Source organism: Bos indicus, chromosome 5 (assembly GCF_029378745.1).
Source record: "Bos indicus isolate NIAB-ARS_2022 breed Sahiwal x Tharparkar chromosome 5, NIAB-ARS_B.indTharparkar_mat_pri_1.0, whole genome shotgun sequence".
NCBI classification, from domain to species: domain Eukaryota; kingdom Metazoa; phylum Chordata; class Mammalia; order Artiodactyla; family Bovidae; genus Bos; species Bos indicus.
Genome location: NC_091764.1, coordinates 16020362 through 16048212, shown reverse-complemented (window position 1 = coordinate 16048212; position 27851 = coordinate 16020362). Strand labels below are relative to the sequence as shown.

General features: G+C 37.3%; 1 protein-coding gene across 5 annotated transcripts in view; it reads left to right on the top strand.

The window, feature by feature from the left end:
• MGAT4C (MGAT4 family member C) overlaps positions 1-27851 on the top strand; it is an 879465-nt gene that overhangs the window by 603027 nt on the left and 248587 nt on the right. The window lies entirely within an intron of this gene.

Here is a 27851-nt window from a genome sequence, read left to right as displayed (position 1 = left end):
GGAAGAGAAGGAGATGAATTTGGGCAAGAAGGATCAAAAGAATGTGCATTGTTCAAGTGAACTGAAGTTCATGAGAAAGACTGTCCTGGGAATCATAAGAATATAAATAAACCTGTGAAAATTGGTGAAATATCACAGTGATGTGAGAGGAGCCTTTTTTAAGCAGAAAAGAATTAAGGAATGGTCTTTAAAAAATATCAACACTTAGGAAAGGCAGAAGGAAATAAATAGCTCAAAGAATGAGACAAAAAAAAATCTAAGAGAAAAGTAAGACAAAAGGAGTTAAGAGAAAGAAATATTTCATGCAGGTAGGAGGAGGCAATAGTGCGAGCATAGTACTAGTTAATGTGAGGGGAAAATAATAAACTGACGTGTCCATCAGTTTTAGCAAAAAGGAGGTCATTGGTGACCTTGGGAATAGCAGATTTAGTGGAGAAGTGAGGGAAGAATGCAAATTAGCTTGGGTTTAGGAACGAATTAGAAGTAAATTGGGGGAGACAAAACTCAAGCTCCTAATATGAAGAGAGAAGGAGAGGGCATTAAGTAGAGGGGACAACTGGTGTCGGCCAAGAACTCTGGACTGATGTATGTATTTGTCAAGAATTCTGACTTATTATCCAAGAACTGTCAGCACAAACTGGGACTTATGCTTACACTACTGTTTACCAGACACAGATTGGTACCTATTTTGCATTTAGAATGATACTTAAACCACAACAGCATGCTGACTCAGCAGAGTGATTCATACTTGATGGAAAGTTTCCCTCAAGTGTGCATGCAAAGTACGGTGTTAGGCATACAGTCATTCTTCAATAAGCATCTACATGACATGGCTAAAGGCCTGGGTCTATTAATCTTGAGTTGCCTATCACTTTGGGAAAATCAATTCACATCCTTAGTTTTCTTTACTTATAATTTTTCCCCAAAATGATGCTTCTATATCAATGTAACTGTTGGTTTTGAAATTGGCCCTCATACACAGAGGGCTAAGAGAGACTGAAGAAAGAGGCAGATCACTCCATATTGGTAGGTGGCAGTTTTAATAAGCAAGGGAACTTACTTACAAGGCTTATCTTGGGCAACCATAAGACAAAGAGATCTCCACACCCACCTGCTAATATCTTAAAAGTTTACATAGAAGACTTTACTGGGCTTTCCAGGTGGCTCAGTGGTGAAGAATCTGCCTGCCAATGCAGGAGTCCCAGGAGACAAGGGTTTTATCCCTGAGTTGGGAAGATCCCCTGGAGTAGGAAATGGCAATGCACTCCAGTATACGTGCCTGGAAAATTCCATGGATAGAGGAGCCTGACGGGTTATAGTTCACAGAGTCACAAAGAGTTGGACACGACTGAGCAACTAAGCACTTGCATGCATGTGCACAAATGTCACAAATCTCACTCGAATGGCATCGACATCATAATACTCTCAAGGCTGCATCTTGGGCAGCTTCTAGTGTGGGAAAGAAAAGTGAATGCACACTCTAAGGCCAGGAGTGAGGATGAGGAGTCTGATTGTCTGGCTCCAGCTTGAGAGGCAACTGGCAGGCATGTCCTCTTGATAACCTCCTCCAACATTTTACCCCTTCTTGACCGACTTTTACGATTTTATATGGGCCTCTGGCATGCAGCATGCCCTGAACTGTCAGCCTGGGGTTTAACTAGCATGGAGGTGGCTCAGCTTGGGGTGTATCTTGCTATTTTGGAGACAGATGCCACAGCAAGTGTATAGACACATGTAAGAGAAAACACATTCAGATAATGATTTTCAAAAGAAGTAACTTTGTTTTAACCAAGAGCCCCATGACCCAAACCACTGATTTACTAAGGTAGTGGTCAGATCACTCAAGGCATTTACTTGTGTTTTTATGTGATTTAATAAAGATGACACAAGGGCCAACTGATTAGACATGAACACACAACGTTCTCTTTGGATAATGGTGGGTGTGCCTCCTTGTAAGGTAGTAATAATGTGCAAGGCTGTTTCACTTTGGAGGAAAGCTTTTCTATTAGAGACATTTCAGTGTTCAGTGTAGACAGGCTTTGTTGGCTATCACTTGAGGCTTACTGAGGGAATTTAGTAAAAGTTTCTATGTGTGCTGTAAATGTCCGCTAGGCCAATGGAGGAGACAAAGACAGTGTCCAAATGATTGTTCCAGTGGAAAAGAGAATGTGTCCACCTGGCCTGGACGAGAAGGAGGTTGGCAGCTTTAGGAACTTGGCCTGGTTGGCATGTTGTGCATGCTGGCCAGTGGAGATCATGCTGTTGGTGTGAGATGATATACTGGGGGTGGAATACACCAGACCAGGTCTCTCATTTCTCCCCTCTTTCAATAACACGTGTTCCATTTCCAGTATCATGTATTTTAAGAGGTCTGGCTTACAGCACTAAATACTGAGTTGTTTCTTTTCACTCAGGGGTGCAATGTAACTTACCTGCCCTGATGTGACATCTCATAAATTTCTCAGGCATGATGGGGATTGGTGGTCTCAACAGCATAACACATTGATCCATGATAAGAGTCAGGGCAGAGGCTGTTTTTTGTGTGTATGTGCATGATTTCTATACATTTGTAGCTTTGGATATTTTGGTGTGGGTCTCCAGTCTGGTATGCGGGGCAACAAGTCCCACTGGTTGACCATTCAAAGGTGTTAAAGCCTGGAGCAGTACATTAGTTCACCCAGCCAAAGTGGTTTTACTTGTTAGTAATTTAATCTACTGCTTTAATATTCTACCTTGCTATCCATTAACCCTGCTGCTTGCAAACTATAGAGGAAATGGAACTTTCACATTCTATTCTTCTGCCCAGTTTTGCATATTATGACCTTGGAACTCTGACCCCAGATTACTGTCTATTTGATAAAGCTTTCTATACATGGTACTCAGCTCTTCTGGTCTTCTAATGGTGCAGCAAGGTCTGTGTGGCAATAGGGGAAACTTTGGGTTAAGCTAGATACAGTGTCCATGCACACCAGGGCCTATTTAGAACACTCACTCAGAGGAAAGAGGCCAATATATTCAATTTGCCAATCCCTCATCAGTGGGGGACTCCAGTGAATGGCATTAGACTCCTTTGGCAGTTATCTTGGGTGGTGTTTAGAACACACAGGGCATGCTGTTACTGCATTAACCAAGAAACTGTGTCTTAAGAGTAATCTGGCATCCTTGGCAATACACGACCCTCTGGAGGCACTACAGTGGACACTCCTCAAGTGCGCTCAATCTGCTGTACCCATGTATCAGTCACTAGGCTTCATTTTCAGGTGGGGCAGAAGCTTCCTGATTGCCAGGGGGCATCAATGCTTTATAAGTGGAAAAGTGGAAGACAGTGAGGGCTGCCTCAGGCCCTTATAGGTGAACCCAAATTTCTTGACCCCAGAGGACTTATTGGGAGAAGGCAATGGCACCCCACTCCAGTACTGTTGCCCGGAAAATCCCATGGGTGGAGGAGCCTGGTAGGCTGCGGTACATGGGTCGCTAAGAGTCGGACACGACTGAGCGACTTCACTTTCACTTTTCATTTTCATGCGTTGGAGAAGGAAATGGCAACCCACTCCAGTGTTCTTGCCTGGAGAACCCCAGGGATGGGGGAGCCTGGTGGGCTGCCGTCTATGGGGTCGCACAGAATCGGACACGACTGAAGCGACATAGTAGTAGTAGTAGTAGTAGTAGTAGTAGTAGTAGAGGACTTATTAATGATCTTCCACCCCTCTGCTTTCCATTGTCTAAACCATAGGGTTAACCCTTTTAGAATAGCTCAACTGTCAGTACAGAGGATTAACAGCCAGGGCTTATGAGTGATTACCAGCCAAACCACTGAGTTCAGCCCACTGGCTGTGGCGATTTCTTTTTTTCCCAGGCATCTATATACCAGGCATCAACAGGAATTTCCCCTGCTCCATGTCTGCAGGCCACAGGGACTGCCACAGGAATAGGGGTGGGGTGCTTGGAGGATATGCATATTCTTCAGAGCCTGGAGGCAGAGCCTGGAGGCGCCTGCAGTTTTAGAGACTGAGGGCTGGTGGAAAGTACTCCTGTGCAGCAAGTGGGCCACTTAGTCAAAGAGGGAGTTTAAGCCATGACACAGGTCATTCCACAGTACATATTCTCAACCCACCATCCCTTGATAGGTAGGGAAGTTCTTACCAGGCTAGGCTCTCCCTTTGAGAGAGGATCTGTGGATAAATGCAGTGTCCGCTGACAGAAACTGTTGCTCTATAGGAATATATTGGGATGTTGTGCCCTACCAGAGCTGAGACCAAAGTCTTAAGAGTACTCTCTCCTGTTTTCTCTGTCATAGTGTACAACCCATACCATCTGGAGTCACAGACGCATCAAATTCAGATGGTAGTCCTGTGCAGGAGATGCTCAGAGCTCAGCTGGTAAAGAATCCACCTGCAATGCAGGAGACCCTGGTTCGATCGCTAGGTCAGGAAGATTCCCTGAAGAAAGGGATAGGCTATGCACTCCAGTATTCTTGCTTGGAGAACTCCATGGACAGAGAAACTTGGCATTTTACAGTCGTTGGGATCGCAGAGAGTCAGACACGACTGAGCGACTTTCACTTTCACTAGTAGTTTTGCCTTCTTAGAGGCAGCTTGTTTTGATCCCCAGTCCCATATATGCCCTTTCTTTACCAGGTGGTATAAGGAATGTCAAGTGGGAAATAAAGATCTGTCAAAACCCCCAAAATCATTACAAAGTCTTGCATCTCTTTCACATTTGTAAGGGCTGAATAGAATTGCATCTTCTCAATTCCAGATTCCAGAACAGAGCATGTATTAGCCAACTAAACAACTCCCCAAACTTCTGGCTGTGCCTGGACCTTGAATTTTCTGGGAGTTCCTCACCCCCTCTCCCTCTCAGATGTTCTAGCAAAGTCGCAAACTGATCTGCAGCAGAGGCAGGTCTTCATGTGTTAGCACTATGTCATCAATGAAATGGGCCTGCTTTCTTGCTCAGGGAGGGAAAAGAGGGAAAGATCTTGGATTACTTCCCATGACATATTGTAGGTAACCTTGGGGGAGCAATTGAAATGTCCATTGTTGCCTCTTCCATGTGATCTCAATTTTTAGACACTTATCAGAGTCTTTTCCATAAATCTCAAAGATGAAGCACTTTTGTAGGAACATATTATCAGAGTAAAACAAAATGATCTCCAAACCACTTTATGATCCCAAGGCTGTGTCCTTGGGTGGCTTCTAACAAGGAATATAGAACACACATCCCAAGAATGGGTAGGGATGAGGAGTCTCTGATTTGGTGCACTCATGGGTCAACCAGCAGACATGTCCTCTTGATTATCTCCTCCAAGAGTAGGATGAGCTTATATCACTTTCTATTTAAAATGACCCTATTTAAATATATCTTTTTCATATGTTATTTAGAATTCATATATATATATGTACATATTTCATAGGTACATAATTCACAAATTTATATATTTTTATAATATAGTAGACTAGATGATTTTTCAAAGTGAATTGTATATACCCAATAAATTTTCATCTTAGTAGACTTCCATGCCTTTTTATTGTTTTTACTGTTCCTACCATGATGACATGTATTATTTTTAATGATTAGCAAGTAAAAGATTATCAAGTACCAAATGACTGTAGTATATCCAGTTTTGGATAAGAGCACTTGATCAATTACAAAATACTTCTGATAAACCTACATATATTAAAAAATAAATCAAAAACTCTTGAAACTATAATGGAAAGAAAGAACACAGCTGAGTTGTCTTTAACTGATTTTGATAGTAAAAATAAGCTAGATAAATAATTTATACATATACTTACTAGAATTTCATTGCACAGAGGAAAATTATGATGAAAGATTATACACAGTTCCCAAGGGGGGAAAAAATCAGTTCTTGAGTTATTTAAATAGAATCTATGAATATTGTTAGATGCTCATAAAACACATGCTTAGAAAGGGAATTCCTAATAATAATTTTAAAAAGCTATGTAAAATGAAATTATAAGTCTTCTGCTTTGCTATTATTAAGTCTGCTTAATTCACCCTTCACTCTAGTCAGAACATAAAGTAATTGTCCAGGAATTCACCAACAAACCTTTGAGACCGCGGTGATACAACTGTGAAACCTAACAACTCAGAAGGAGATTAAAGGTTCCACTCCTGAAACACAGTAAGAATGTCACCTATCAAAGGCTACACCTTCGGAGTCCTTGTAATAAAAGTCTCAGTCGTAATCTAATGTGCCATTAACATCAGAGTGTCTGCCAGCCTACAACACTGGTTTTGCTTTAAACATGTTGAGTACTAACCACCTGGCTAGCTTCCAGATTTCTAGTTGCTTGTGGGGTAATGACTGAAACTTTATCAGAGAAACTTAGCTCTTTGAAGAGACTTGCATGTAAGCAGCTTATGGAGAAACTGTTTTCTGCAACATGTCACTTCATTTCTAAAATATGTTTAATTCACACTGAGCATCAAAGGCATTTGTTTTGCAAAACTCCTAAGATTACACCACACTTGCTGTTGTTTAGTTGCTAAGTCATGTCCAATTCTTTTGCGACGCCATGGACTGTAGCCTGCCAGGCTCCTCTGTCTATGTAATTTCCCAGGCAAGAACACTGGAGTGGGTTGCCATGTCCTTCTCCAGGGAATCTTCCTTACCCAGAGATCAAACATGAGTCTCCTGCGTGGCAGGCAGATTCTTTCACTAAGCCATCTGGGAAGCCCAACTGACCAGTTAGGTACACATATATGATAAAGCAGTAGCTTTGCAAGTATTCCCCTTATATGCTAATTCACACATACAAAAATAAAGATGCTTTTAATGGATCTTGCCTCAGGATAAATTATCTCTTTTAGCTTAAACGTTGCTTAGAGGCAGAAACATTCTCTTTTCAACAATGTGGAAAATATCCTTGTCACTTATCAAGCAATTAATTTGCTTAAAGAGGATGTTTTAGAAAATTTCTATTAGTGGCTAAAATCTGGTTTATAATCTGTATAGATTTCTAACACATTTTATCTGATTACCAGAACAATCAGTGATACCAAACTTCAGGCATAAATTTTTAGATAGTTTTATTTCCATTTGAGCAAGTCCTTCTACGACCTCAACTATTGTAGGCAACCATGACTGCTCAGGATCGTGTTGACCCTGAGAAAATGCAGTAAGGGAAGGGATGACCAATTCATAATGTAATGGAAATTACTTTTTCTTTTTGGCACATGAATTAGGAAGGAAGTAAGAAAAGGAGAGTGTTTGAAGTCGATAGTCATCTGTTAAAGGTCACATTTTCGGTGACATCTTTGCTACAAATCTGGGAAAGAAATTCTTCGAAATCTTTTGCTTCATCCTGTAGATGGCAAAGGTGAAATTCCTTTTGTATTGTTCAGATTCTTTTTTTTTCCTCTTGGTGTGTTACCAAACAAACACATGAAAGTGAAACTTGTGCTTTCAAGTCTTTCCCTGATCAAAATAGCAATATGTTGGCCTGATCAGCTTCACGTTTGTGACAAATTCTTATTTTCTACTATATAATTAGATCAACTGGCTGGATATATTTATTTTCTCCCAAAGATAACTAGTTCAACTGAAATTCATTTATACAAGCATTGTAGTTTAGGTCTAATAATGCCTTTGTGTTAAAGGATGGATGAAATCGAAAAGGTCAAAACTTATTTGACTCCCTTTAAATGTTTGATAGCTTGTTTACTTACGTTTATTCTATTTGAAATGCCAAGACATTTGCCCTTTTCATGTAGCTTGTGGGGCTACTCATTAATTTTTTTTTTCTGATGTCCAGTCATTTCAAAATATTAAACATTTCACAATGCATCTATATGTTTATAAAAGTCAATTAAATAGTTCCTACCTTCAAAAAGTGCTCAGCCTGATGGATGTAAAGAACGAGTTAAAAATGCATCATAGCCGCCATTGTCAGTGCCTTTTTATTTGTTCAATACATATTTATAAGCACCTGTTATATACCAGGCACAGTTCTAGGGTTTAAACACATATCAGTAAATTCAACCTACAAAGATCCCTGCCCTCACAAGGAGCTTCCATCTTGTGTAGTTACTAAGTCATGTCCGACTCTTTGAGAACCCATGGACTGTAATGCACCAGGCTCCTCTGTCCATGGGATTTCCAAAGCAAGGATACTGGAGTGGGTTTCCATTTCCTTTCCCAGGGGATCTTCCTGACCCAGGTATTGAACCCACATCTACCTGCATTGGCAGGCAGCTTCTTTACAGCTGAACCACCTGGGGAGCCCTTCATCCTAACAAGGAGCAATTAAACCATTTTACATTCTGATCAATAAGATTAACGTCTTCTCTCCCCATGGGAACTTGTCAGGGCATGAATAGGCAGAGATGGAGGTAAGAGAATGGAAGTATTCCTTCTTCTCTTTAATAAGGACAATATTTTGAATTGGTCATCTTGAAAATACTTCTACATGGTCATACTGTGCTTTTTTGAAACTGTGCTTTCTTACAAATTATAAGCTGATAATTTGCTTATAGAAGTTAAGTCTAATACTATTTCCTACTGTATAAACTAAATTATGTGTTTCGCTTTTACCATGAAGCATTTCCTGACTGTTCCTGACAGAAGTCTATTTCGTTTTACCCTGGAAAACAATTCTTTATTAAAAACCTCTTTTATGATGCTCATTTTGTTTTTAATTTTGTAATTAGCCCTTTCTATCCTCACTTTCAACATCCTCCATGGATTTAACCCACTATAGATCAAAAATATTTGGAAAAAAATTACAGTAATTTCTAAAAGGCAAAACTTGGATTTGCCACTCACCAGCAACAATTAACATTGTATTAGGTATTATAAGTCTAGAGATGTTTTAAAGCATACAAGAGGAATGCATAGATCATATGAAAATACATACCATTTTATATAAAGGATTTTAGCATTGGCAGATTTTGGTATCTTTGGGAGTGGGGGGATACCTGAAACCAATCCCCCTCAGATACCAGATGCCAAGAGATGACTGTATGTGGTTATGTGTTTTCTGGTATCATTATTAGATTTAAGCTGTGCTGTGCTTAGTTGCTCAGTCATATCCAACTCTGCAACCCCAGGGACTGTAGGCCTCCAGGCTCCCCTGTCCATGGGGATTCTGGAGTGGGATGCCATGCCCTCCTCCAGGGGATCTTGCCAATCCAGGGATCAAATCCAGGTCTCCCGCATTGCAGATAGATTCTTTAGTGTCTGAGCCACCGGGGAAGCGATACTTACAGGCCAAAACTATGTGGTAGTCATTCCATTATCTCTAAGACCTAAATGGCTCCTACTGAAAAACATTTGCTATATTAATTTGAGGTATAACCAACGTAAATTAAGAATTACAACAAAGAACACATACATGCACACATTGTATTCTCCATTACTAGTCTCTAATTCTCAATTTGAATTTTGGTGTGATTTTGAATTATGTGTGTTTGCATCTGCCTACATACCTAAATGCTCTGCCATATTCTCCCAATATGTTAGAAACAAAAGTATAATTTCTGATTTCTATAACTGAGCCATTTTCCCCAAGAGACAAAAATAGCTAATTAAAATATCTTATTTTTATATTAATATAATATGTTTTTACTCATTATTCTTATAATTCATGTTTTAAGAAATATGCATTTCTAAAGGCATCTAGATTGTATTTTGTGAACACGTGTACCTATATCATTATGTGGGAAGTTACAACTCTATTATGATGAATTATTCAAAATTTATAACTATTTTCATTTGCTTTCCAGTATATTTGAACATCTCTGGTTATTAATATTCAGGTTGTTCATTGATTTATGAACAATACTAGTTAGAGTATCTGAAACAAAATTAGGAAAAGCATCAATGCATTTTTTCTCTTTCCAAATCTTTATACAGTTCGTGATCCCCCTGGATATAAGAAAGCACAAGTTCACATTGATAATCCCTGATAACATTCACTAGCGGGTGGGGATTGGTTCCCTGAGGAGTTAGGCAGTTGACAGGCTCTGCCTGTCAGGCAGGCAGTTGACAGTTTGTGTAGTTTGACTTTGCTGATCTCAACAAGAATTAATTCTCCTAGCTGTGGCGAATATATAAGTGTTGTAATGACATATATCTAACAGTTCCTTGCTGACTTTATTTATTTGTTTTGTTTTGTTTTGTTTTATATAGGAGTCCTACATACATAAACAGAAAACATTAGGATTTATTGGCATGAGGAATCAATGTCAAAAATGCAAATCCTACTTCCTTCTGTTTCAAAAGGAAAATTCAACATTCCCTTTATTAAAGTGCAGACAAGTCCTATGAATGTGGGCTTACTCTTGTCTCTTCCCTCCCGACCCCACCTCCATCAATATTGATTTAAATGTTTCTCCTGATTAATGGAAAGCTCCAGAAACTCTCTTTGGGGATTCAAAAGGCTTTTCTTACTTCAAGCTAAAGATATTTATTCCATTGGTTTAAATAAACATTTTTTAAGGAAAGCATTTATTGCATGCATTTTAGATTTCTTATAAAATATACATAAAAAGACACCTTAAAATAATCTGTTGATAAATAATGGTGCACTCAGGTAAAATTTTAGGCTATTGATCTTTTTTGATCTTCCTGTTTTTTCTAGTCAAATGAGTTTCCTTAAGGAATATTTAATTGATTTCCTCTGGTTTTATTCTCCTTTTCAATTAGATTGTTTTCCTTGTCTGCAAAAAAGTCAATAGGAGAGATGGATGTGGATACACAGTTTCCAGAGAAAACGAGCCAAATGAAGGGACCCTATCTTATTCTTCCTTTGTACCTGCAGCATCTAACGTAGTGCTTGATGCATAATGTAGTTCAATAAATATTTGTTGAAGTGAACAAGCTGTACAAGGAGGTCATGCATAAGATCTACTGAAACAACATGTTATTGTACTTTAAGGAATAGGTACATGGAGAACATTAAAGTCATGACTCAGAAACTTAGAACATTAGGTTCTGATCTAATACCAAGATGAGGAAAGATTCTGGCTCATGTTTCTAGCTGTGCTACCACATCATTTAACTCCATTATGGAATAGTAATGCCAAACCATGTATTATTTTATTTTTTTTCCTCTACCATACCCACAAAATAATGTTAGCACATCAGAAGAAAGGATTATTTGGGTCAGATACTCCTATTTTTGCCCTGAATTCTCTCAAACACAGATACTAAACTATTAAAATTATGAACAGTACATTAAAATAGAGATTCTTAAAAGATGCTAATTATGTGATGCTAAGTAAAAACAGTCACTATAATATTCTATGATGATAAATTTATTTAGCAAAGACCAAAATTTGAAATTCTATTCTATATGTTAAAATACGGAAATCTGATGCATGATAATAGAACTGCCATATTGAACCTATCAAGAATTCATTTACATGAGGGGATAAGTCGCTTGAAATATTAGTTATTTTATCCTGAGAAAACTTGTGCCTGACTCTAAACGGAAAGCTGCTATTAAAAGGGAGGAATATTTACTAAATCTTTTATTGAGGCATTAGGAGCACAGGACGTGTTGATATTTAGAAGAGTGTAGCAGCAGCGGCGATGACTAGAACATTTCATCTCTATCTAGAGTTATTGTTGGTACTCATTGGAATATGAAATAGACACTGAGCTGTGAGAGGGGATTGTTCCTTTGGGACATGTATTTTGAGGACAACACAGCAGCATCTCAGCTTTGTTAGTGCCTAAGGCAGGCTATCAAAAGTCATGGGAATGAAAACAGTGGTGCCTAGGCATTCTCAGATGGAATCAAAATTACGAGCCAATACTGCCAAGGAAGAAAATGATAGAATCTAAATGGAAGCAAGAAGACTATTTCATATATACACTTGAAACACTTCCTGCATAAAACAGAACAAGATGAGAAGGGATTTGAAGAGACTAGAGGTCCTAAATAATTAGGTAGGGGTGATCCCTAGAAAGACATTTTGATATATTATTCTGACAATAGCATGATAAGAAAAAACATAAATGATATTAACACATGCTTTTAAAATTCATGGGAAATAAATTTTAGAATTAATTACGTTAAAAGAATAACAATATGCATGCCATGGTGCTGAATTTAAATGTATTTCTTTCTGTTTTTCCAGACTTTTTTTGTATAGTACTTGCTTGTATTATATTCTTTAAAGAAACCAGTATAGGTAGCCAAAACTACCTGGTCCCAATAATTTATGTTCTGACTACTTCAGAGTCTCATTTCTATTTTCATTTGTCTCTCCATCCCATTATCCCATCTTAAAGGATGTTTCCTGAGCACATGAAATCCTAAGTGTGAACTTTGGACCAGATTCAAGGTACAAAGTATTAGTTTCTTCTCTGGACTGATGGTAAGGAGATGATCATTGTTAGCTTTCAAACTTCTATTCAAAAGCTAAATATGCTATGGACTCCAGTCAGAACACAGATATCTCTCTTAGATCACTTTTTTAAACTCTCTCCTGCCCTGCTTTGCACATTAGTAGCAACCCTGTTTTGGAGAAGGCAATGGCACCCCACTCCAGTACTCTTGCCTGGCAAATCCCATGGATGGAGGAGCCTGGTAGACTGCAGTCCATGGAGTTGCTAGGAGTTGGACGCGACTGAGCGACTTCACTTTCACTTTTCACTTTCATGCATTGGAGAAGGAAATGGCAACCCACTCCAGTGTTCTTGCCTGGAGAATACCAGGGATGTGGGAGCCTGGTGGGCTGCCGTCTATGGGGTCACACAGAGTCGGACACAACTGAAGCGACTTAGCAGCAGCAGCAGCAGCAACCCTGTTTAAGCCTTAAAAAATGAGTTTAGTTGTTATACAGAGTTTGCTCACTCCAAATTAAATTTTTAAATGTAAGGTCTGAAATATTACTTATTTGACTTTTTTAAAAACACATGAAGTTATGCAGCTGACCCTTTCCTGTAATATAAGCAAAGTGGTGCTTGTCTGGTGAAGGTAAAGATTCAGGAGACTTAACATGAATGCATAAATCTTGTCATCAGGTGATTCAGAACATCTTTAAATAACTATTTGTGTGTCGGTCAGAAGAGTGAGATTATGTGTGTTTAGGTGCGGGGATGATGTGGAGTTAAGGAAACAAATATTGAAGATGTTACACCTTATGCCTAAAACACTTTACCATCAGGGATGTGTTTTCAAACATAGAAAGTCCCATTTACCATCCCTGCTGTATTTGAGGACAAACTCAGTTGGCAAAAGAAAAACAGGTAAAGCCAAAATAATTTCTAAAGACTATAAAATTTTGAATACCTTATTAGAAACCCCAAATATTAAACTCAACTGCATGCAAAAGGCTATTTCATTCTGTTTTATTTTCTGTTTTTCCTCCACCTCTTTTGGAGTACCAAATTATCTTCCCCTCCACTAGAGCCCATTTTTTGAGACTTAAATGATAATTTAATAAGAAATTTTCAGTAGAAACTCTGTTCAAGGCAGAATTCTAATAACCAGCATAAAACAAAACCAAGACTGCTCTTTTGGTGCTTTGCAATCTAGTGAATTTAGATGGAAAATAACAAACAAATAATTACTTTAAGACATGACAATTGCTGGAAAGGAAATAAAGGAGAATAAGGGCAGGGGAGAAAATCATGATTTTAGAAAATCATGATATTTAAAATATTTATAAAATCAATATTTTATATCATGATCTCTCTAACATGGTAGTTTTGATCAGAGATGTGGAAGAAGTGACATCCAACCACCAAGGTCAGAATATTTTAGGCGCAGAGAGTTAATGCCTGGAAATAAGCACATGCTGAAATAGAAGAAGGCCATTGTGGATGTAGTAAAAAGAAAAAGGGCAAGAGTACTAGATCAGGTGAGAGGTGATGGTGGCTTGGACTAAGATCATAAAAATGGAAGTGATGTCAAGGACTTGAATTCTGAATGAGTAGGTAAATACAGATTCTAGCTGAAGACCCAGTCCTGGGCCACTCCATTATTTGGAGGTTGGAAAAATGAGGAAGAACCAGAAAAAGAGAGTAAAAAGCAGTATTTATTGAGAAAGGGGGAAAAAAAGAAAATGATATCTTTGATGCTGATAAAGAAAACAAGGAGGTAGTGATCAAATGTAGCAAAAGCTGAAGAGATTATTAAGGACTGGAAAATGAAGACCATTGAACTTGGCAACATGGAATCCATTAATAGCTTTGAAAAGAGAATCTTCACAGAATAATGAGAGCAAAGCTTATTTGTGGAGACTTTTAAAATGAGTGGGAGAGTCAAAAAGGGAGAGAGCAATATGTACACCCATGGCTGATTCATGTCAATATATGGCAAAAACCACCACAATATTGTAAAGTAATAAGCCTCCAATTAAAATAAATACATTAAATTTTAAAAGTATTTAAAAATGTTTAAATGACAGGTGTTTCATTGGTTAGGCTCAGAAATTACCAATAAATCTGAAATAAATATTTTGGAAAAAAAATGAGTGAGACAATAAAGTGCAATAACAAACAAATGATTATGTGTTTGTGTGTCTTGAAACACATTCTTGAGAAAATGTCTGTGTATGTCTGTAAATGGGAGCAGACAAGGGGAGGACTTACTAGGTAGATTGGATTGTGGAGTCAGAAGAGGTTCTTTTTTGAGGTGGGAACCATTATATAACTTTATATTTTGATGTGAGCAGTACAGTAGAGAAGAAAAAAAAAATCATCTATAACAGAGAGAAAGAGGGAAGCCAGTTGGAAAATGTATATCCAGGAGTATGCATAAAGGGCTGAAATCCAGGTCATTAGGTAGAGGAATTGGTTTTAGGCACATGATCCTTTCTTTTTTTAACAGGAAAAAGGACAGATACAAGTGGTTGAGTATGTAGGTAGGTTAACTGACTTGGTAATTCGCCTTGAGGTAGGAGGGCAGAAATCTAAAAGGTTCTTACCTGATTTCTCCTATTTGCTCAATGACAAAAAGAACAAGGATATCAGGTGAAAAGGAGAGAGGAAATGTTGGAGGCTCAAGGAGGTAGTGATAAAACTTTTACCAGAACTGAGTGATTATCAGGTATTGAAAGGAAAGGAAATGAGCAAAGGAGCTGATAGACTTCCTCACCAGTAAATACAGATCCTCAGAAAGGACTCCTCATAAACTGTATTCCAGTCACATGGAATTCTTTTCTTACTCCTCAAATATATCAAACATTAAGGTCTTTTAAAATTCTGGTGTCCTGATATGAGAACTATCTAACTTTTTAAAAATAATGTATTTTTTTTACAGTACATAATTTTCTTTTATTTATTTTTTAAATATAGATTATTTTTAAAAAGTTAGATAGTTCTCATATTATTATTACTATTACTGGCTGTGCTGTATGGTATGAGGGATCTTAGTTCTCTGACCAGGAATTGAACCTGAGCCCCCTGCATTGGGAGTACAGAATCTTGGCCACTGGACCACTAGGGAAGTCCCAATAACTATATAACTTTTAATCATTTTTTAAACCTCAATTTAAATTCCAGGAAGTACTCTTTGTACTTGTTCCTACCATAACAATTATCATATCCAATTGTACAAACTTCTTTGCTTTCTCCAACTGCTTGTATATTCTTCATATGATGGCGTTATATCTCCAGTAACTATGGGGAAAATAGTGCACATTATAAAATTACAAATATCTGTTATTACATGCAGCTGATTTTGTTGCATTTTCTCCCTCTCACCAAAATTTAATTCAGTGAGCACCTACAAATTTGCAAGGTAAATTTGTATTTAAAATTGTATGTTGTTTTTAAAATTGGAAACTATTAGAAGCACTTTTACTTCAACTTCATGACTGGTAACACTGAACAGAAGAGAGTACAAGTTACAATAGTCATTTGAAAAATGCATATGTCCACTGTGGTGTATGGAGATTTGAGAAAACAACAGCAAGAATAATAACAACAGAAACTAGGAAGTAATAAAACATTAATAAAGATTGTATAATTCCTCAACTTTAAAAGTTTATTTTTGGGTTTAATTATTTCTGAAGAGATTAAAATTAAGTACAATTCATCTTCTGGCTGAGATTTTTTTAATAGTGTTCCATAATTAACTCAAGCCTGTTATTCAAACTTTGACTGTCATCCAAATATAAAGGTATAATTTAGATGGATAGAAACAGACTTTGCAAGAAAACAGTATAACAATAAAAGCCATTATTTTCTTATTTTATTCAATGTCAGGAAAGTATAATAGAAAAATCTGTCACTTTTGATGGAGAAGAGTGTAATTAAATTTAGTCCTACTTGAGAACTTTGTTTCAATTTGATTTTCAGTTAACCAAAGCTCATTGTTTAGTTTAAAAGCTTGTAAATTTGGTTGTCTTATCTGCACAAAGGGATACATTTGAAGTACCACACCTGATTTTAAAATATATTTTCCGTTCTCTTTGATCTGTATTATAATTTTACTTAAAGCTGATTCTCTTTTAAAAAGGAGAAATGTTTCTCTTTTTTTTTTCACATTTCTTGTTTTCCTTTTTCAGACAGCTTATATTTTGGGTTTTTATACTGTGGATTGTACCTGTGTGATGTGTACGATAGCAGTTTCTTTGAGAATTCCTGTTTCTAACATGTGTGTGTGTGTGTATATATTGTTGAACAAGATGGAGGATGCAAAGTTACCCCATTTATTGTTGAAAGATCTTGCTTTTTTCATTATGATATGATAGAAAGTACCAGAAACTGATTTAAAAAAAAAAAAAAGCACACACAACAAAACCTAAAAATGATACAAATGAACTTACAACACACAGAGAGGAAAAAAACTCATGGTTGCCAGGAAAAAGGGATAGTTAAGGACTTAGGGAAGGTCATGTGCACACAGCTACATTTAAAATGGATTACCAACAAAAACCTATTGAATAGCACATGGGACTCTGCTCAGTGTTATGTGCCAGCCTGGATGGGAGAGGGGGTTTGGGAAAGAATCAGTTCAGTTCATTTCGGTTCATGCAGTCGTGTCTGACTCTTTGCTACCCCATGGACTGCAACACGCCAGGCCTCCCTGTCCATCACCAACTCCCGAAGCTTACTCAAACTCATGTCCACTGAGTCGGTGATGCCATCCAACCATCTCATCCTCTGTCATCCCCTTCTCCTCCCGCCTTCAATCTTTTCCAGCATCAAGGTCTTTTCCAGTGAGTCAGTTCTTCGCATTAGGTGGTCAAAATATTGGAGTTTCAGCTTCACCATCAGTCCTTCCAATGAATATTCAGTACTGATTTCCTTTAGGATGGATGGTTTGGATCTCCTTGCAGTCCAAGGGACTCTCAAGAGTCTCCTCCAACATCACAGTTTAAAAGCAATAGCTTTCTTTATGGTCCAACTCTCACATCCATACATGACTACTGGAAAAACCATGGCTTTTACTATTTTGATCTTTGTCGGTAAAGTAATATCTCTGCTTTTAAATATGCTGTCTAGGTTAGTCATAGCTTTTCTACCAAGGAACAGGCATCTTTTAATTTCATGGCTGCAGTCATCATCTGCAGTGATTTTGGAGCCCAGAAAAATAAAATAAATAAATAAATAAATAAGGTCTCTCACTGTTTGCATTGTTTCTCCATCTATTTGCCATGAAGTGATGGGACCAGATGCCATGATCTTCATTTTTTGAATGTTGAGTTTTAAGCCAATTTTTTCACTCTCCTCTTTCACTTTCATTAGGAGACTTTTAGTTCCTCTTCCCTTTCTGCATATCTGAGGTTATTGATATTTCTCCCAGCAGTTTTGATTCAGCTTGTGTTTCATCCAGCCCAGCATTTCACATAACGTACTCTGCATATAAATTAAATAAACAGGGTGACAATATACAGCCTTGATGTACTCCTTTCCCAATTTGGAACCAGTCTGTTGTTCCACATCCGGTTCTAACTGTTGCTTCTTGACCTGTATACTGATTTCTCAGGAGGCAGGTCAGGTAGTCTGATATTCCCATCTCTAAGAATTTTCCACAGTTTGTTATGGAAATACAAAACCTATGAGAATGCTATACCCCAATACAAAATGTTTTTGGTGTTAAAAATACATAAGTATAAAAAAAACCAAAAAACAAAAAAGCTGTATCTCTAATAGATAATCCAGAAAGACTCGATTTTAAGCAGAGGGAGCTTTATTCAACCTTCTGCAGTAACTTCTATGGCAAAGAATCCCCAAAACAAGAGATATGCTGTATGTACACTTAATAATTGAATCAAGCAATGTTACACTGACAAGAAGCACAAAACTGGAGATTAAAGAAAATAAAAGAAAAGAAAAATCCCAGAAATTAAGTCATACAAACTTGCACCCACAAAATGCACAGCTTATGGGGAAAAGGATGCCAGGGGTAGCAGCCACATATCCTGTTTTAATCTGAAAGATATGTATACCCTAACTTACTCCAGAATGCATGATCTGGGGGGAATCTTGTAAATTATAGCATTTTCATAGAAAACAATCCGTACTCCATAATGAAATCTAATGTGGAGTTCTTCCAGGCTTAGAAAATAAAGGTAAATCATGAAGACCCTTTGAGGCCATAGAATCTGAGACTAGAATCCACAAGAAACTGATATTGAAACTACTAAGTGATATTTTGGGGGCTCCAAAGAGCTCTGGTTCTTTATGTCTCAGTGCAGAAATTCAGTGAGAGACAAAATGATAGATAAGTGATTTATTAGAATACGATGCTTCTAAAGTCTTGCAAATGGGCAGGAGAGCATTGTATTGCCCCAGGTACTTAGTGAGTTACATTTTTATAACCAAAGGGAAAGAGGAAAGGGTGAGAAGACCTTCTCCTTCCTTGTTCTTCCAGTCTTCCATTATTAACTCCTCCTACATGTTGGGCAGGGGAGGTTTGAAAAAATTATTTGAGGCCTTGGTATAATGAGCGTCTTTCTCTTTGAAACGTCACCTTTCCCTGAACTATTGTTTTGTGTGTGCAGAGAGCATGTCCTTGGGGTCATTAACTTGTTGAGGTCTTTGGACAAGCTGTAGGCCTTATTTATCCACTATTGTTATATTGTCCTGAGGCATGACTTGTGGCTCCATTGTATGGTTTTGTTGCTAAGCAAGTTAGCTTGGTTTTGTTTTTAGGCAAGCCTGTCTGGCTTTGATGCTAAGTGACTTGCCCTGCTTTATGAGCCAAGCAAGCCCACATTGTTTCAAAATTTTCCCATTGCTTTCTTGAATGATCACTCACTTACTTTCGTTTCCCATAGCCCCTTTAAATTTTTTCTCTGGTTACAACCCCCTAGTGGGATTTCTGAACTATTTGATTATGCTACTCAGTCCCTATCAATATGATGCAATTTGACCTAATGTTAGAATCAGACTATTGGATCCAAAGGAAAGAAACATATTTATTATTTAGCAAATATTCATTGTGCATGTATTATGTTTCAGATATTACTCTAGACACTAGGAGTAAAGCAATGAATGAGACAGACCAGGTCTCTACCCTCATGAAACATTCAAAAGGTGGGTGGAGATGGACAAGAAATAAAAATCAGAAGGTAACAAGTTTTCTGAAGAAAATAAAACAGGATAATATAAGAACTGATTAAATGGACGTTTCTGGGGGAAGGTCTTTCTGGTGATTTGAGCTTAACAGAGAATGACAAACACAATCCAGAAGGAAAAGGGCCGATGGCTAAGAAAACAGGAAATGCAAAGACAGAAATGAGAAAGAGCTTGAAGAGTTGCATAAACAGAGAAATTCAGTATGTCTAAACTATAGAGATAATTGGAAGAGTAGTCAGCAATGACATCACGCAAGAGAAGAGGATGTAGAGTGGGATACTCTGTGGAATGCAACCAGAACTTAAGGGATGCAACATAAACTGATTAATTTTTTTCAAAGATCACTCAGACCTGCAGGAGGGGAGTGGATTACATGGGCACATAATGAAAACAGGAAAACTATTTAGAATAGTCCAGTAGATGGGTGATGGGGATTTGATTTTAGGCACAGAGATGAAGAAACTTGAAACTTGCTCTAAACATTTTTATCACCACATAATCTTCTCTAATTTTCAAACTGCATCTGTGGTTCTCTTTCACTTTTAACTTTCATTTGGATGGGCAAAAGCCCTTGTTAAGCACATATTATACAATCTGATTCCATATATGAGATATGTGAATATTGATGCATATAACTTTTGAATAAGATGTGATCAGTGTCTCAGTTCATTTTCACTTGATCTTAGCCAAAAGGCCAAGAAGCAGTTCCATGCGTTTTCAAATTGATATGCTAGTTTCTTTTAATTAATCTGTGCTGAAGGACCATTAAACACAAACTATTTATTTGCTTATTTAGCTGCATTGGGTGTTGGTTAGGGCATACAGGATATGCATTGCATCGTGTAGGCTTTTCATTGCATTGAATAGATTCTCCAGTTGTGGCACGAGATCAGTAGTTGCAGCACGCAGGCTTAGTTGCCCCAAGGCATGTGGGATCTTAGTTCCCCAACCAGGTATCACACCCATATCCCCTGCATTGAAAGACAGATTTTTAACCTCTGGACAATCAAGGACATCCCAAACATAAATTCCTATGATGGTTGTTCTTTGGATTTTAGAGAATAATGACATAACTATTACATATAACAGTGAAATAACACAGTGTGGTATTATTGACTATTTCTAGTCACTGTGAGATTTAAAACTACTAAGTGACAAAAGAGGTGTTTATTTCCTTGTATTGCTTTATGACACTGGCATAACTTTATCACCAAGCAGTCATTTTGCCCCATATCTGTGAACCCATCGACCTATGGCAGCAAATTCTAGTGGAGATGGCCTCAAACACGCAGAGCAGCAGCAGCTCTTGGGAAGGAGCAGTAGGTCTTGGACTTGATTTTGGAAAGAACCTGACAAGTGCGTGTCTGCCCCCAATTGATCTGTCAATTTAGATCACTGATGCCAAAAACCAGAAAGGCAAAGTTACTAGAAAATCTCAAGTAAATTAGAAAGATATCCTTCAGCCACAAGTTCTCTTATCCTTCAGCACAGGAAGCTAATGTTCCAGGAGTTTAGCTATTGAGCTAGTAAAGAAGATGTCACATCCCGAAGTCCATGGGGAACCAGGTCAAGTTGAATTCACAGAACACACCATTAAATGCTTTCTTTTAAAGATACAGTCCCTGAGAGAAACTTTTTTTGCAATTTATAAAAAAACAATCTCACTGCAAAGCCATAAATGCCTTTCTTTTTATTTTTCTATAACCATCTAGTTTCTTTTTTTATTTTATTTTTATTTTATTTTTAAACTTTATATAATTGTATTAGTTTTGCCAAATATCAAAAAGAATCCGCCACAGGTATATATGTCTTCCCCATCCTAGACCCTCCTCCTTCCTCCCTCCCCATACCATCCCTCTGGGTCGTCCCAGTGCACTAGCCCCAAGCATCCAGTATCGTGTATCGAACCAGGACTGGCATCTCGTTTCTTACATGATATTTTACATGTTTCAATGTCATTCTCCCAAATCTTCCCACCCTCTCCCTCTCCCACAGAGTCCATAAGACTGTTCTATACATCAGTGTCTCTTTTGCTGTCTCGTACACCGGGTTATTGTTACCATCTTTCTAAATTCCATATATATGCGTTAGTATGCTGTATTGATGTTTTTCCTTCTGGCTTACTTCACTCTGTGTAATAGGCTCCAGTTTCATCCACCTCATTAGAACTGATTCAAATGTATTCTTTTTAATGGCTGAGTAATACTCCATTGTGTATATGTACCACTGCTTTCTTATCCATTCATCTGCTGATGGACATCTAGGTTGCTTCCATGTCCTGGCTATTATAAACAGTGCTGTGATGAACATTGGGGTACATGTGTCTCTTTCCCTTCTGGTTTCCTCAGTGTGTATGCCCAGCAGTGGGATTGCTGGATCATAAGGCAGTTCTATTTCCAGGTTTTAAGGAATCTCCACACTGTTCTCCATAGTGGCTGGACTAGTTTGCATTCCCACCAACAGTGTAAGAGGGTTCCCTTTTCTCCACACCCTCTCCAGCATTTATTATTTGTAGACTTTTGGATCGCAGCCATTCTGACTGGTGTGAAATGGTACCTCATAGTGGTTTTGATTTGCATTTCTCTGATAATGAGTGATGTTGAACATCTTTTCATGTGTTTGTTAGCCATCTGTATGTCTTCTTTGGAGAAATGTCTATTTAGTTCTTTGGCCCATTTTTTGATTGGGTCATTTACTTTTCTGGAGTTGAGCTGTAGGAGTTGCTTGTATATTTTTGAGATTAGTTGTTTGTCAGTTGCTTCATTTGCTATTATTTTCTCCCGTTCTGAAGGCTGTCTTTTCACCTTGCTTGTAGTTTCCTTTGATGTGCAGAAGCTTTTAAGGTTAATTAGGTCCCATTTGTTTATTTTTGCTTTTATTTCCAATATTCTGGGAGGTGGGTCATAGAGGATCCTGCTGTGATGTATGTCAGAGAGAGTTTTGCCTATGCTCTCCTCTAGGAGTTTTATAGTTTCTGGTCTTACGTTTAGATCTTTAATCCATTTTGAGTTTATTTTTGTGTATGGTGTTAGAAAGTGTTCTAGTTTCATTCTTTTACAAGTGGTTGACCAGATTTCCCAGCACCACTTGTTAAAGAGATTGTCTTTAATCCATTGTATATTCTTGCCTCCTTTGTCAAAGATAAGGTGTCCATATGTGCGTGGATTTATCTCTGGGCTTTCTATTTTGTTCCATTGATCTATATTTCTGTCTTTGTGCCAGTACCATACTGTCTTGATAACTGTGGCTTTGTAGTAGAGCCTGAAGTCAGGTAGGTTGATTCCTCCAGTTCCATTTTTCTTTCTCAAGATCGCTTTGGCTATTCGAGGTTTTTTGTATTTCCATATACATCTACCATCTAGTTTCATATAGCAATCTGCAATATGAGTTGATACCAAAATATCAAATATCAATTAGGTGATGACAGTAAAATCCAATAAATAAATGCAATCATTAAAGTTTCTACTGTCCCATTTTTTTTTTAAACCTTTGGTTGTGGTATAACAATGTCATAGTGATGTTTTTTCTCCTGTCACAGAATGGTTGTACTTGCTTTTCAGTAATTTTTTTGTTCAGTGATATATATCCTCTGTATTCAAAAACTGTGGTAACAAATGAACTATATTATAAGAAATTTAATATAATACCCTGTATCCTTGGGTAGAATAGATTAGAGTATTTGTAATGTGATTTCATAGGTAGTTTGATGAAGCAGTATTTCATTTGAGGGAAACTTGTGCTTGCTAGAAAAGGATGATTTACTGGATATACAAATGAGATTACTATTCTTACTTTATTTCCCTCATTGTTATACTAGCCATATTGAAATGGGAATTCTAGGGCTACAGTCTTTGAATTTAGAGAAGCAGTTATTATCTTTCTTTGATGGAAATTTTAGGAGGTAGCATAAAATTTTTTCCCTCTTTTGAAAAGAACAAAATGCTGAAAAGTTACCTGGTTTATTAACACTTAAGTCACACAGAAGCTCAAACTTTCAAGGACTAAATATGGACCTGGGGATAATCCCTGAAAGAATTCTACTTAAGAAAATGACTAAGATCACATCTATAGGATTCACTTTAACAGGTGCAAAAATAAAGTCATGTAAGAAGAAATTCTTGTCTGGGTTACCTCCTCTGGAAGTAGGATATGAATAGCAAAAGAAACTAGTAGAAGATATGGGGGAAATGTTGAAGAGACAAGGAGTTAAAGACCAAGTTAAAGACTAGAAATAGCTGTGGAATTTTTTCTTACAAAGACAATGGAAGCAAAGGGGCATATTGCCGTATGCTAATCCCAATCTCTTGGCTTATTCTGTGTCTGTTCTCTATGTTCTAATAAAGCTTTGTTGATATACTTACCACTTCACACCATATTATTGGCTGACCTCCCTCTCCAATCACATTAGAAGCATAAGAACAAACAGGCAGACTCTTATTTCTTTATTCCCAGTGCCTAGCTCAAGATCTAGAATATATCATTTGTCAACTCTCTGTCAAATGAAGGAACCAGGTTCAGTACCATGTGATCTCAAGAGAGATGAAGTAACTAAGTAAACATTCAAAACCAAAATAAGTATTACTCTAGAGTAAAATCTGAGATAATATGGAAGCACACACAATTGGTATAATTCTAATTAAACACAAAGATATTGGACACTATTTAGCCTATATGTAAATGATGCTTTATAGAAAATGATAATTTCGCATTAGATATTTTGAAATATTTAAAATATTTTTAATGCTTTTAGGTAACTTTATTGATTCCTAGTTGTATGCTAGTGATCTAGAACTCAAGAAATCCATGAGAACCAATGCCTAGAGTGTTCTGGACCTGGACTAAATTTGAGTTTATGGATGAGTGTTAGATGGTACCACTTTTGGGACAGGAAAGCTACCAACCCTGGGAAACAAGACAGAGCCTGACATCTCACATCACAGTTCTTTAGCATTAACTGGTTTATTACTGACAATTCTGTTTACTGAAATTCTGAACTTTGTTACCAGGGAAAGAAAGCTGCTGAACATTGCATCTGCAAATCAGGGTTTGCCCCAAGGTGAATCTAGATGTTTAGAAGAGATATATATTGAAAGGTAGAGATGAACATCACAACTTGATTAGGAAATATACATTAAAGAAAAGTACAGACACCTAAGATAAACCAACTGCTATTGTTATCTGAATGTATTTATCTGTGTATAAAATCTTAGATTCAAATAAAATATCTGTAAATACAGGACTTGGTGATTAATGGGCAGGTAAATGGGAAGCGAAAAGGATTTCAAGAAAAAGGAAAGTGAGAAAGTTGAGCCTAAGTTTTCAGGCTTCATCTTTCAAAGGATGACAGAATTATAATCTGTGTTGCTATTAGAAGGCAAGATAGAAGGCAGATGAGTGACAGTATTAGAATTTCTATCTTAGCCCAGAAATGATATTCAAGAACTTTTACCCAAGAGGATTTTTTTGTTGTTGTTTATAGGATAATAAAGTTATTTCTCACTTTCATCTTTAGTGACTGTGGGATAGAGAACTGAGAACTGGTGGGAGTGATTGAAGAGTGAAAAAGAAAATTCATCTTCTCATTTGTGTTGAGCTAGATTCCTTAACTCATGCTTCTTTCCCTCTTATGTCTAGTCTTGCTTTTGAATGTTTGCCCATAGGGAAATGGAAAATACAGATAATTTTTATTTTAATCAACTTGAGAAATGAAATTGATTTGCTTAAGATCAATTAAATTAAACAGTAGGTTGGGAAGAATTTCATGTGCTCTAAAAGCTGATGCTGATGCTAAGAATATTAAGAATGTTGAAAGTTTCTAAAATTGTTTCAGTTTAAAGCTAAATATAAGTCATATGGAAAAATAACTGTCAAAAGTTATAATATCCTTTAACTAATGTTTTCCTTAGAAGAAAATAATTCCAAGGGCTAGAAATAAGATTCTGGCTTTAACAGTATGACTAACAATAAATCACAATGTAGATTTATCTTCATTAAACTTTGCAAATTTTTTTTTCTGAAAGATACCTGACTTTAACACAATAAAATTTTAGCTATTTAATTCTTGTAACTGCTGTTAAATGTTTTCTATATTCAGAGAAAAATTAATATGTATGCTGTTAATATTGTGAAATATTGAATAATATGAAATATGAACTCATCAAAGAATTATGTACACAAAATGTCATCAACTTTTGTTTAGTTATATTTTCTTTATAGGTAAAATCTACTTTAAAAATCTATTAATGAAAAGTTTTTATGCATAGTGGTAGTAATACTCTCATTGGAATAATATAATGTCATTTTACTACAAGATTTATATTGAAAAGGTATATATAGAAGAAAAATAGAAAGGAATTTTTAAGGTTAATCAAGTTGTTAAAGAAACAAATATGAATTTATAGGCTCTTATCAAGTTTATTTTCTGTTTGCATAGTCTCTTACTCAGTTCAGGTCAGTCACTCAGTCGTGCCCAACTCTTTGAGACCTCATGGCCTGCAGCACACCTAGACACTTGAATAGACCTAGTTTGGTGACAATCAATCTACTAGTTAAGAGTTGTAACCACATAGTTGAAATTTGGATTTTAGATTTAAAAGAATCTAGAGGTTAACTCTCTAAAATGTTCCTATCTTCAGGTCTTGAGGGATTATAATTATGCCAGGGATATCACTTTGCTGACAAAGTTCTATGTAGTCAAAGCTATGGTTTTTCCAGTATTCATTATGGATGTGAGAGTTGGACCATAAAGATGGCTGAGTGCCAAAGATTTCATGATTTTGAATTGTGGTGCTGGACAAGACTCCTGAGACTCCCTTGGACTGCAGGGAGCACAAATCAGTTAATCTTCAAGGGAAATCAACCCTGAATATTTAGGGGAAGGACTCATGCTGAAGCTGAAGTTCCTATACTTTGGACACCTAATGTGAAGAGCAGATTCATTGGAAAAGACCTCGATGCTAGGAAAGAGTGAAGACACCAAAGGAGAAGTGGGCAGCAGAGGATGAGATTGTTAGAATCGTGGATTCAATGGACATGAATTTGAGCAAACTTTGGGAGGTAATGGAGGACAGAAGAGCCTGGCATGCTGCAGTCCATGAGGTCGCAGAGGTCGGATACAACATAGTGACAACAACAACAATAGAAGTTAAACGGGTAAAGAACACTTCATTCTAGGCTATTACTATGGGGGATAGAGCTCAGAGTAGAGCTCATATAGAGCAGTGTGAACTCAACTCAACTGAAATCAAAGGTTAGAGAATTTTAAGAGACTCAGGGAATAAAGACCAACTGTATTGGTTAATTGACACTTCCCCAATAAAAAGTAAACTTTTTCTTTTTTTTAAATTTAATTTTATTTTTTAATTTTACAATATGGTATTGGTTCTGCCATATATCAACATGAATCTGCCACAGGTATACATGTGTTCCCCATCCTGAACCCTCCTCCCTCCTCCCTCCCCATACCATCCCTCTGGGTCATCCCAGTGCACCAGCCCCAAGCATCCAGTATCATGCATCGAACCTGAACTGGTGACTCGTTTCATATATGATATTATACATGTTTCAATGCCATTCTCCCAAATCATCCCACCCTCTCCCTCTCCCACAGAGTCCAAAAGACTGTTCTATACATCAGTGTCTCTTTTGCTGTCTCGTATACAGGGTTATTGTTACCATCATTCTAAATTCCATATATATGCATTAGTATACTGTATTGGTGTTTTTCTTTCTGGATTACTTCACTCTGTATAATAGGCTCCAGTATCATCCACCTCATTAGAACTGATTCAAATGTATTCTTTTTAATGGCTGAGTAATACTCCATTGTGTATATATACCACAGCTTTCTTATCCATTCATCTGCTAATGGACATCTAAGTTGCTTCCATGTCCTGGCTATTATAAACAGTGCTGCGATGAACATTGGGGTACATGTGTCTCTTTCCCTTCTGGTTTCCTCCGTGTGTATGCCCAGCAGTGGGATTGCTGGGTCATATGGCACTTCTATTCTCAGTTTTTTAAGGAATCTCCACACACTGTTCTCCATAGTGCCTGGACTAGTTTGCATTCCCACCAACAGTGTAAGAGGGTTCCCTTTTCTCCACATCCTCTCCAGCATTTATTGCTTGTAGACTTTTAGATCACAGCCATTCTGACTGGCATGAAATGGTACCTCATAGTGGTTTTGATTTGCATTTCTCTGATAATGAGTGATGTTGAGCATCTTTTCATGTGTTTGTTAGCCATCTGTATGTCTTCTTTGGAAAAATGTCTATTTAGTTCTTTGGCCCATTTTTTGATTGGGTCATTTATTTTTCTGAAATTGAGCTGTAGGAGTTGC